Source organism: Sus scrofa, chromosome 13 (assembly GCF_000003025.6).
Source record: "Sus scrofa isolate TJ Tabasco breed Duroc chromosome 13, Sscrofa11.1, whole genome shotgun sequence".
In the NCBI taxonomy this organism is placed as follows: domain Eukaryota; kingdom Metazoa; phylum Chordata; class Mammalia; order Artiodactyla; family Suidae; genus Sus; species Sus scrofa.
The window spans coordinates 193,301,544-193,315,131 of NC_010455.5; positions in this window are offsets into that span (position 1 = coordinate 193,301,544).

Consider the following 13,588-nt stretch of genomic DNA (forward strand, 5'->3'; position numbering starts at 1 on the left):
TGCTTTGTAGTGGGAGCCTATGCTGAGGTAGTCTTCATACCTTGCCTTAAAGGGTAGTTGGGAGCTACTGAAGGGGAAAGGAGACAAGCATTCTAGGCACAGGAAGGTTCTCTTGTGGGAAGCTCCCAACCGTGTCAATATTGGCAGTCAGGCCCGAGATGCTGCTGCAAGCTGGAGAGAGGGTGGCACCAGATAAGCCTCATCTGCATCTCAGACTAAGGGTCCTTATCAGCCTTCCTGAAGATCTTACAATTGATTCTTTTTTGTTTGTTTTTGTTTTCATTTCTTAAAGTTTTTGTGGAAATATAATTGATGTATAATGTGATCATTTCTGCTGAGCAACCAAGTGACTCAGTTTTATGTGTAAAGAATCTCCTTCATATTCTTTTCCCACACAGATTATCACAGAATACTGGGTAGAGTTGCCTATGCTATACAGCCAGTCCCTGTTGGTCAGTCACTCCATATGTCGCAGTGTGCATATGCCAATCCCAACCCCCCAGTTCCTCCCTCTCCACCCACCACCTGTTCCCTCTGGAACAGTTTGTTTTCAAAGTCTGTGAGTCTGTTTCTGTTCTACAAATAGGTTCATTTGTATCCTTTTTATATGTGGAATCTAAAATTTAAAAAACAAAGATACAGCTGACAATGGATAAAGGTGATTTGAAACCTTTGACCTTGGCTCCATCTTCCCAACCTACATTCTTTTGCCCACTCAGCTAGATGTTTCATAAGGCAGAGTCCTCACCACCTAGGTCACAAAGCCATCAACATTTTCTCCTGTTGGCTTCTTGTGTTCCTCCTCATCTGAGCCACATGGCAGGGAACTCTCCTTTTCCCTTGGATCTTGTCAAACTGGTCCTCTTCTGGTCCTCAATCTTGCCCAACTCTGTGTGTCTGATGTTTCCCCATGCTGCCCTCAGCACTTTGAATATTCTTTTCCTCATCCTTTTCCTAATGAAGCATTATTTCTGCCTCATATCTCATTACTCAGAGAGGCTTTCTTTGGATTCACAATGAAAAATATGTCCACCCATTTCATTCTTCTGTAATACCCTGTACTTTTCTTTCTCGGCATATATCACCAATTTTTTAAACTGTTCATTTGTTTAGCATTTTTTCCTCCTTGTAGATTGTAAGCACTAGGAAGGCAGGGTCTTTTCATATGCCTTCAAGGCTCTGGATACATTTAAACCTTTTGCAATGGCAACTCCTGATACACAGTCAGAATTCAATTTATATTTGTAGACTGATTGGATTTGAATGTTTGAAACATCAGGAAATTTATAAGACAGAACCAAGCAATCTCAGTTCAGAAAGAGGGGTGTAAAGTGGCATATCAGGTACACATACGTAATGTATTCAAAGTTTGCTTAAAGTTTGCTTTTGCACATATTTGAATGATCATTATTTTCAGCAATCTTAGAAGCTCAAATTACTTCAGGTTTGGAATGATTAAATAAGTGAGCAGAAGCCTTAGAGAACCTGTGTTAGAGAGCTAGTAATTGCCTTTAAAAAGCCAAAACTAAAGCTCACAGCCATTACAATATTCTAATTTTTATTCAGCCCACTCTTCTTCATAGATTTCCAATTTAAGTCTCCTGACAACAAAACATACTGAGCTTTGTCATATTTAAATCTTCTAAATTAATCCAAGTTTCTAATTATTACATCTTGGTTTAATTTCTTTCCTCATAATCTCTTCCCGGAAGAGTCCTGTATTCTTTAAAACTAATTTTTATTTATCAAAGAAATTCACACATAATTTTAGAGGTTAGCACTAAATGAAAGCATAGCATAACATCATTTCTCTCTGTTCCCCTAGTGGTTTTTTCTCCAGCTCTTATAGCTACTGTGTCCAGCATCTACACATCCCATGTTTCTACGTAATATACATAAATAGTTTTTGTTGGCTTCGTGAGCTGGCCGTATTATCCATCATCCTGTCATGGTATATGAGATTTTCAGTCCTTAACACCTTCATTTCTCTGGCTTCCCTCTCTCCTCTTCTTAATCTACTAAGGTATCAAGTTCAATTACTGTTCAGGGTTTGTATTTGACTTGGATGCACAGTTGAGCACTCTGCTGAACTGTGATTGCATTTTTCTCTACCTGTTTTTCTGGAAGTTTGTTAGGTTTTTGGTTTGGTTTGGTTTGGTTTGGTTTCATCTTGTTTTTTCATTGGCTTGATTTTTTTTTTTAATCTCTCACTTTCCATAAATTCCAGTAGCCTCTTTACCCAATTTTCCACAACTTTGTTTGCATCACTTTATTTTCCCTTGGAGGTACTGTCCATGGTCACCTTCACTTTCCTGCTCCCAGGACAGGGCGCTCTTGGACCTCAATGTTGTGGTTATTTTGGTACTTTCCTTCCTTGTCTATCGAGGCTCTTCCTCTCTTTCTCCTGTGAGGCATTCTCTGTTTTCTGGATCTCATGTACCCAGAGTTAGCCAAATGGTCAGGTTTGAGGGCACAGTCCCAACACTTCCTTTACTTCTGACACCAACTGTAAGTTTGGGGAATTACCCAAATCGTCCTCAAGCCTGATTGTTATTACTGAAAACTGTTATACTTGTGGCCATGGTTTATTATGAGGAAAGGATGTAGATTAAAGTCAGCCAAAGAAGAGATACACACAGGGCATTCTGGGAGGGATCCAAGTGCAGAATTTCTGTTATTCTTTCCCCATGGAGTTAGGGTATGTTACCCTCCTGGCATCAACAGATGACAATATGAATGGGATATGGCCAGCCAAGGAAGATCAAATGTCCAGAGATGTTACTGAGGCTTCATTCCATAGGCATGATTGATGGATGGATGGCTTTCCACATGGTTTATCTCACTTCTCAGGCCAAGTGATACCTGTGACCCAAATCCCATCCCTTTCCCAATCTTATAGTTAGTCTTTCTGTCTTGGCTGGATTCTACCTCAAGATTATCAGGTATGGTTAGTCCCTGTCCTAAACAAAGACATTTCTATCAGGTATGATACAGACTACCTCCCCCAAATCTAGGGTAAATGCCAGATCTCACTTTAGGCAAGGCAAAATTCTTCACTACATACCTGTGGTCCTTGGTTTACCCTCTTGTTTGGGTAGAACAAGTACTCAAGAAGCTCTTTCATGTTAGAAAAAAAAACAGTAGAGCACTGGAAGCAATATAGTGATAGGCTTTTACATGTTCATCTCTTGACTTAATGCTACTTTAATCATGACAGGTGACTGTCTACATCAAGGTCACACTTTCCCTCCTGGAATGCTACCTTCATTGTCACCTTGGGGATTCTCTTCCTTTTCCCTCTATGTAAGGTCTGGTGCTTTTTAGGTTTGTTTCATCTTTGAATTATATTTCTTCCTCTCTCCCTTTTCTTCTTCTCCCTCCTCACTTCTTTCTCTAGTCTCTCTCTGTCTCTCTCTACCTCATTCTTTTTGTCAACACATACTCAAGTCATTTTCTGAGCAAAAGTATTTAGAAAATAATCTTTCTCTAATTCAGTTTATTCAGATATTGTGTCTATTTCTTGAGTGTCTCTCTGTCTATTTGTATAACCTTTTGGGACATTTAATCAACTTTATTTTTCAATTCTTTTATGATTTTTCATTTCTACAATTATATTTATTTATTTTATTTCATTTTAGTTTGTCTTTTTTTTGTCTTTTTAGGGCCTCACCCATGGCATGTGGAGTTGCCCAGGCTAGGAGTCCAGTTGGAGCTGTAGCTGCCAGCCTACACCAGAGCCACAGCAATGCAGGATCCGAGCCGCATCTGAGACATACACCACAGCTCACAGCAATGCCAGATCCTTAACCCACTGAGGTCAGGGATAGAACCCACATCCTCATGGATACTAGTGGGGTTCGTTAATTGCTGAGCCATGATGAGAACTCCTTTTTTTTTTAATTTTATGAGTTATTCCTTCCCTCTCAATGTTAAATATCTTGTTTTTGTTTCAAAGAGGAAATATCTATTTTTTAACCCTCAGAGAATATTATTGGGGGATTTTACTCCCCCATATAATTTCTGTTGTTTTCAAGGTGCTTTTTTCTGTGGTTTTTGGTCTCCACCTTTCATGGTGGGAACTTTCTCAATTATCCTACAACGTTTTGTTGTCTATTCATGTTTAAAGAAGGAGGACTAGAATGGTGAACTCAAAGCATGGAGTAAAATTAGGCAGGGCTTATGGGTTCTAAGTTTTGCTAAATAATGATGTAGAGTGACATCAAGGAACCTCTGATGTCAGTATCTTTACGAGTATATTTAAGAGTTTTCTACAACTGGTGAATATAACAAAAAGGGAGCAGATTCACAGATAGAGAGAACAGACTAATGATTACCAGTGTTTGAGACAATAGTGGAGGAGTAAGAGGTACAAAGCACTAGGTCTAAAGTAAGCTACTAAGATATATTGTACAGCATGGGGAATATTGCCAATACTTTGCAATGGCTATAAATGGAGTATAACCTTTAAAAATTGTGAATCACTGTATTGTACACCTGTAACTTATATAATATTGTACCGCAACCATACTCCAATAAAAAACCAACAAAACATAAATAAAAAGCAAACCAAAATAAAACCAAAAAACAAACAAACAAAAAGAATAGTATACAGGTAATGTAAAATCATGGCAAAGAGCTGTCAATACTGGTTTTATTTTGGGCAGGCAGAATGAGAATTCAACTATATATGTAATGTTTATTTATCTGTGATAAACAAATTTAAAGCAAATAAAAAAAAAAGGTTTTCTTTTTGGCTGATTACATTCCCAAGGAAAGGCTCTTCTGGTGCCCTTAAGAGTCAAGGTCTAACTGTCTGTGAACTGAGAGGCTCGTGAATGAAGAGAGCTACTAGCTTCAACTTCTGTCTGCTTCTGTGTTTACTTAATCCTGAAATTCAGACTGTCTGGCATCCTCCCCTCCAGAGCACCTCGGGTTTACCCCCTCTAGAGAAATGCCCCCAGTTTCATGTGAAGGTCATGGGGAGGGGAAGTTATCCAGCAGTGTGGATGTAATGTCCTCCTAGGGAGCTTTTTAGCAATGCTTTTTACCTTGACCCTGCATTTTCCTGAGGTCCCAGAGGTGCTCCAGGCTACTGTCACCCAGCCACAAGGCTTTCTACCATGAAGAGCATGTTGGCTCCTGGCTTTTAGCAGTGATAATTTAAGATGTAGCATTCTTGAGTTGGCCAGGTAGGTTTCCACTTCTCAGTGATTGCATTTTCTCCCAGTCCCTGTACTGTAGTTGTAGTTGAGCTTTTTGGAGGAAATGTGCTCAATTCTTTGCTCTTATCCAGAAGCACTTATTTTATAAGCTTTAGTATATATTGCAGTTAGCAGATGCTTTCAATGCCCCACCCATAGGCTCTCAGTAGTTACCACTACATATAAACCCCGCTTCCTGAAAATAGCTGGGATTCTTCCTGAAAATAGCTGGGATTCTTCCTGAGGGCTTTCTTTTGTTTTTTCCTTTTCTTTCTTCTTTTACTTTCTTTTTCTTTTTTCTCTTTCTTTCTTTCTTCTTTTTTTTTTCTTTTCTCTCTTTCTCTTTCTTTCTTTCTTGACTCTATTAGTTTGAAAGTTAGATCTGTGTTCAGTATCTTGAAATCAGCCCCTCAGTTGGGAGAACTCTGAAATGAGTTCTACATTTTCTCCCAAAGTTCGCTAAAGAGATTCTGCGGTGATAACTTGCTGGGCAATGCATCTTTTATCAACTTCTCTCTCCCTCTCTCAGACCTTCACTCTTCTACCAATCGTCCCTGGGATTACCTTCCAAATTAACTTATAGTAATTGAATTCTTGTCTCTGCCTGCTTCTTAAGGGCCCTAGAAGTATTTTTCCCTAGCTAATTCTCAGTGTTTTTAATATATTTAACCTACCCTGTTATTTTTTTAGCTGGCTCATAATTAGTAGATATTAGTAGAGAGTTGGGTTGATTAATCTTATCCTTACTCTGTGGTCACAGTAACGTAGACCACAGTCACAAGAATCACATTGGATAGTTTGTTTATTTATGGCAAGCAATTTGCTGCTTTAGGAAGATCATATACCTCTTTACTTAGGAAGCAGGCGTGTTGTAAGACATTACTTGATTAAAGAATCCTGAGGTTGTCCATGGCCAGTCAATCTTTTTATTATCATTTTTTTCTTTTTAGGACCTTGCCCATGGCATATGAAAGTTCCCAGGCTAGGGATCGAATTGGAACTGCAGCCTGTACCACAGCCACAGCACCAGAGGATCTGAGCCTCCTCCGCGACGTACACCACAGCTCATGGCAATGTTGGATCATTAACCCACTGAGTGAGGCCAGGGATTGAACCCGCATCCTCATGGGTACTATTTGGATTCTTAATCCCCTGAGCCACAATGGAAACTCCAGGGCCAGTCAATTTTAAAAGCATCTCCAAGTCTGTGTACTAATTGCTTTTGAATCATCTGTAGCATAGTAGTGAGGGGAGATCAGGATGACGTCAGTTGTGGCAAGCCACTGGATCCTAAAAGAGTGAAAACAGAAATTCATTACTCTGTGCAGATTAGATATTTGGGGCATGTGACATGATCTCTAAAAGCTCAGGACTTTAATGAGGAAAGAACAGATAAAAGCCCAGTGAGATGGGTATTTATCCTAGGACAAGGTAAATACATTTCTTTCCACCACAGTACAAATTGTTGGGGTGAAAATTCACACAGGAAACCATACCAATTTCTCAACTGATTTTGTTTATCTTTTAAAATTCTCAAAGAGAAATTCCTTTGTAAAGAACTATTACAAAGTACCTGTATTCTATAAAATTACTTAGGCAACCGACATTTTCCAAGTAACATTGATTTGTATCATTGAATAATTCTATAATAATCAACGAGAACATTTCTCTCTCTCTCAGCAGTAGATGTTATCAATGTTTTAACTCTCTCTATACTTTTTTCCTTCTGACAACCATAATAGGCAACTTGAAGTATTAAAAGTCTCTTCTCATCAGTAGACAATTTGTTGCATTCCACAGTCCTCCTTTTTTTTTTATATTTTCAACATTAAACAACTATTTCTGTTGTGTCCTCTATATGCACCTGCCACAGACATTTGGAACCATATGTTCCTGTCTGGTGCACCCCATGATCAAGTGGAGAATGTCCAAATGCAGCTTACAGAAAATCTTCTGTGACGTGTTGCCCCACCCCAGACAACAGTAGAGATGAAAATCTACCCAGGACGTTGGGGAAAGAGCATGCTGTGGCTTCATTTTTCTCTCTTGCAGTCACCTTGGTAATGCTGCTTCCACCTCTGCTCTTGTGTTTGGAATAAGAGCATTTCCTCTTTATAGCCTTCCATAGTCACTTCAGTGGTAAAAACCAAATGACTGATGTGCAATGTAGAACCAGACATCTGTGGCTTTACCCTTCTGCCCAGCCCTACACAAGTGATATGAAATCTGTGCTATATCACAACTCCTAACCATCACTTAAAACAATTTTTCAAATAGAGTATGTTCTTGCTAGTTGGTAAATGTGGAAACTGAGCCACTAAGCAGCCTCAATATTTTTGTTCTAAATCGCAAAGCAGATTTACTCTTCCCCTCCTGACGTCACCAACTATGTTGTGCCACTTCTAAATGTACAGTTTTATTCACCAATCCATTCCTTTACCAATATTTGTTCTATTCATAACAAGATAGGATGACCCTTCTGGGGAAGGGAGAAGAAGTATATGATTCAAAAATGAAAACAACTTTTTCATTTTATTTTATTTGTCTTTTTGCCTTTTCTAGGCCTACTCCCACTGCATATGGAGGTTCCCAGGCTAGGGGTCTAATTGGAGCTGTAGCCGCCGGCCTACACCAGAGCCACAGCAACTCGGGATCCGAGCTGCATCTGTGACCTACACCACAGCTCATGGCCAGGTCCTTAACCCACTGAGTGCGGGGCCAGGGATCGAACCTACAACCTTGTGGTTCCTAGTCGGATTCGTTAACCACTGAGCCACGACAGGAACTCCAGAAACCAACATTTTAAGGTCATAATCTGCTTAGTTAAATCAGCCCCATACATTATTTCAAAGTGGATAAAAATAGCAATTATTATTCATATTTGTTCATGGCAATTCAATCTTAGTTCCCCTTTTCTCCTTCTGTCTCACTCCTGAAACCACATATAGTCCTGTAAATTCAGATATTCCTTCCTGTCTCATTCATGATTAATTTCCAAGCCATATGTATATTCTACTTACATTAATGGTCATGGTTGACTTCAGGAAGCAATAGCATGAAAACCTCTAACAATAAATTGCTGTCATTCTGTTTCATTTATTCTCCACATTCCTCAACAAAAGAAAAGAGAGGGAGAAAGAGTCAAACATTCAGTAAAAGACAAACATTATATATAACAATGTGTGAATTTAGGCCATAAAAATATACAGTGGAGGTTTCTTATTTAGTAGCAGCAATTTGTGGGCCCTGGAGTGTGGTAATGGCAAAACTGTCCAAATCACAAATACAGTATCCAGTTAGTCATGGGTGGTGTCATTGGGCTCAAAATAGACTTTTCTTTTGCCTTCCTTTCCCTTAACCACATTCAGAATTAGAGAGGAGTGATGAGAGCCAGCAGGAAGATAGAGAAAACAGCTTAACAGAATCATGGAAGTGTTCAAACAGCCAGCTAAATTCGTTGTACATCTCAACCACAGAAATATTTCAGGTGACTCTGTTTTTGACAAAACGTGGGAACCACAGGATCTACAACACGTACAAGCAAAACTCAACAACTCTAATAATAGTTACAGAAGTGAAAGCCAATTTGGATAAAATAAGACATTGACTCAAGTCCTCTGAGAGAAGATTTTTTTGAAAGCAAAGTTTACAAAAATCTCATGTTGCCTTTTGGGAATTGCATTCCTTTCCACACCTTGAGTCTTGTTATGGATTTCGTTATTACTGGGAGAATTCGCTTACACCATTTCTTCTCCATCTGATGTCATGGAAATGTGATATATGTTGATGTGTGTATATATAATTGTCTGTCATACAGTGACTAAAAGGCTATTTCATGCTCTGGCTGTGGACTGAGCATGGACTTAACAGCCTACCTTTCCTGAGAAGGATGTAGGTAACATTAGCATGGGGCACAAGTGAATTGTGTGTTTCAGGGGGTTCACTGTTGCAGGGCGTATAATTTTTCTAATTATATACCCCAGAGGTAGCTGATAAAAATACAACCTTAGCCTCTATCAGCTCTATCAGCCCATTCCCTAAGAAAGGGAAAGCTTGTATGGAATTAATGTAACTATTCTTCATTGCTGCTGCTGATTTTTTTTCTTTTTCTTTTTCTTTTTTTTTTTTTTTTTTTTTTGACTGCACCTGTTGCATATAGAAGTTCCCAGGCCAGGGATCAAATCTGAGCCACAGCAGCTACCCAAGCTACTGCAGAGATCAATGCTGGATCCTTAACCCACTGTGCCATAGCAAAAACTCCTGTTATAGTACTGTTTCTTAAGTTATATTGGTTGAAGTCCATCAACCAGTTCATGGCATATGTAATCAGAAACTTAGTGTTGATATTATTTTCAGAATATATACGATAGTTCTCCTCCATGGCTGCTACCTACCCATTCACCCAATATTTGAATCCTGTTTATGCCTCTCATTTTTCTCAAGCCATCGTTTGTGTGTTTTGTTAATGTGGAAATAATAATAAACATTTTTTTTTCAAGAGTCAAGTAAAAAGAGGGCCTGCACAGTTCTAGATACCAAGACATGTGGCGTATGGGGATGAAAGCTGTATACAGAATGGGAATGCCTTGTTCTGTGACAGTCTGTTTGTCAGGCAGATTGCTTTTCTTGACCACTGGATCTCAGACTCCTCCCATTAAATGAAGGGGCTGGGATCAAGTGTCTTTATGATCCTTCTGTTTCCAATTTTCTATCCAGAGGATCCAGGTTCTTCTAGCTTGCCAGTTTGCTTATTCTCCTTCCTTATCAGCTACTCCAAATATGACACAATCAAGTTTGCATTTTTGCAGTAAGGTCACTATCGTTGCTGTGTGGGAAAAAGCTTGGAGGGCAGTATAAGGTTGGGGGTGATTCAGGTCAGCGGCGAATGTAGTAATACTTGAGTAAGTGAGGCATGTATGATTTCATGGTGTGGGGTGGATGGAGGTGAATGGAGTTAGGGGATGTATTTGGGGTTAGGTTGACCGGAAGCAATGTTACTGATTTGGATTCTATAAGTAAAGATGTCAAGATAATAGTCAGGTTTCTGGTTTAGGTTATTGGTTTGGCATCCACATCCTTCAATGAGGTCGGGAATGCAGCAAAAGCAACAGCTTTGATGAACAGAGATAAAATTTTGAATTTTGGACACTGTAATTTGAAATCTCTTTGGGACATTGTCACCTGACTGTTACTGTACACTTGAGGGTTCTGACCTTTACCCCAATGCATAGCTGAGTCCTATCTGACCATGTGTCATGACATCTAGAAAGAAACACACTACTATGTATAAAAATATGGAGTTCCCATCGTGGCTCAGTGGTTAACAAATCCGACTAGGAACCATGAGGTTGCAGGTTCGATCCCTGGTCTTGCTCAGTGGGTTAAGGATCCGGCATTGTTGTGAGCGGTGGTGTAGGTTGCAGGCACGGCTCAGATCCTGCGTTGCTGTGGCTCTGTCGTAGGCCGGCAGCTCTGGCTCCGATTCAACCCCTAGCCTGGGAACCTCCATATGCTGAGGGAGCGGCCCAAGAAATGGCAAAAAGACAAAACAAACAAACAATATATATATATGTATATACATATATATACATATATATATACACGTATATACATATATATATATACACATATATACACATACATACATATACATATATATACATATATATATGTATATGTAACTAGGACTTACTATGTAACACAGGGAAATATGTAACAAATATAGAAAAGGAATCTGAAAAAAAATGGGTATATGTCTAACTGATTCACTTTGCTGTACACCTGAAACTAACATACTGTAAGCCAACTATGCTCCAATAAAAAATTTTATATGGTTTAAAGAAAGAAAGAAATTCAAATCTAACAATGATTTTGAAAAGAAATTTAGATTTTATGGACTTTTCATTGGAAAGACAGGGGAATGGATTTCCAGTGCATTTCACATATTAAAATGTCTTAAATGTCATCCTTACATATTGCTTTTCCTCTGAATCTAAGCTCCCCATAACAATTTCTAATCATGTTCTTTCCCTCTTTTTAAAAAAACAAACAAAAACAAACAAACAAAAACCTCTCTCCTTTTCCTCTGACCACCATCCTCCAAAATGGAAAAATTTTGCATTCTTCATTCACTTAGACCTGAAGGTAGGGAGCCAGTCATAGCCTTGGAGAGTTTCAAGGCATCCTGTCACACTTCTCAATTTTATTACTAAGCACATCATATTCTTATTAATTATATACCAATCTCCCCTATTTCTCTATTGGATGTCGAGTCCCTGAGGAATATGGCTGATATATATATATATTTTTTTTTTTCATGTAATGCCTGAACTCAGACTTAGGTTAGACTTATATTAGGTAAATATATTTAAGTAGTGAAAAAATTATATTTAAAGATTAGCTAATTATTTTCAAACCGTACTTTTTTCATGAAACATCCCTAGACTCCCCAGGTTGAAATAATCTCTTGCATATAGGCTTCCAAAACAAATTAATTTTATCTCTGGTTTTTGAGTTCCACTTACCATGTGCTGCATCATATTAAGGTAATTTCATATGCATTGTATCTGTATTAGGCTAATCAAAATTTATTAGTCTTTTTTCCTAAATTAAAAATTTTTACTTTGGTAAAATATATTTAACAAAATTTAACATTTCAATAAATTCTCTATACAGTTACATGGCACTAATTAATTCTTATTGTTGTACAACCATCACCACCATCCACCTGCATCTTCCCAAATGGAAAACTCTGTACCCACTGAACAATAAGCCCCTGTTTTCCTTCCCCCCAACCCAGACCCTGACAATCACCATTCTATTTTTTTGTCACTATTGATTTGACTATTTTAGGAATCTCTTGTAAGTGGAATCATATAGTATTTACACTTTTGTGACCAGATGATTTTACTTAGCATAATGTTTCAAGGTTCATTCATGTAGCATGTGTTGGATTTCTTTCCTTTTTAAGCCTGAATAGTATTCCATTGTATGTTTAGACCCCATTTTGTTTATCTATTCATTTGTTAAAGGACATGGGTTGTTTCCATCTTTTGGCTGTTGTGAATAACGCTGTTTTAGACATGGGTGTATAAACATCTCTTTGGCCCCTGATTTCAATTCTTTTGGGTCTATAACAAGAAGTAGAATTTCTGAATCATCTGGTAATTTTTTGTCTTTGTATTACCAACATACACACTATGATTTAACTATGTCATATGTTCAAAAAGTGTTTTTTAAGTACACTTGAGTAGGATAAATGAAAGATTGTATAATCTGGGGTTTAGTTTTATATCTATCTACTGTCAATGAGCTCTGTATTTTCTCTACACATATAAAACACATCTGATTCTGATCATTCATCTTATACAATGTTCACCTATTTTTATTTTGCTTGAAAACAGGGACTATTTCTTTTCCTAATTGTATCCTTTTGTTCTATTTCCTACCATGCTGATGCTAACTGCTTAAAACACATCTATTGAATAAAAGCATGCAATCACAGACTTATGGAATATCCAGTCTTCCATCACAGAAGGTCATCACAATTTTGAGAAATAAGCATCCGTAACGAGTTGGACAAAGTTTGTAATATCTTAATGAAGAAGAAAGGGCAAAAGCTTTTAGGAAGGCCACTGATAGTGTGTCCTCCGTAACATGTTGCATATTCTCAAGAACATGTTTAAGATTTTGTATCTTCACAAGAAAAAAAAATTAAATATCAATACATGGTTGCACTAGTCTTCATGTTCATTTTTTAAAAATATGTACAAGTGAGGGTTTTTCCCCATTGAATTAAGTACGATAGCACGTATATATATGTAAGTCTTATCTTACATACCACCTGCAAGGAAATTTAAGCATTTTATTAATCTTTCAGTTAAAAAAAAAAATCACCAGCTTTAAAGTGCAAAAAACCTCTGGAAGATTATATACAAATATTTTAACTGTACCAAGACAGGCCTTCCGCACATAAAATGAGAAATTTTCCTTTAATTAGAATGACAGCAGGCATTTAGGAAGGCAGAATTTAATGTAATTAAAATTTGAAAATTGTTATTTAGCAAGAGTCCTGCTACATTTCTTGAAGAAAACGGTGAGGATCTTTTAATTTCCAATGAGTCAATAATTTTTTGTATCTCTTCTGAGCTCGTTTTAATCTTTTAATTTCCAATGAGTCAATAATTTTTTGTATCTCTTCTGAGCTCGTTTTAATTAAAAGAGTATGGAAGATAAATTTGAGGAAGCATCCTACACTGCCCTAGTTTCAATTGGAGTTTTCTGTATGGGAACTATGTTCACAATATTAAGGTAAATTTCACAAAATGATGCTTTAAAAAACATATGAATGTGGGAAATCAAGAATACTGAATAAGCAATAGAAATTC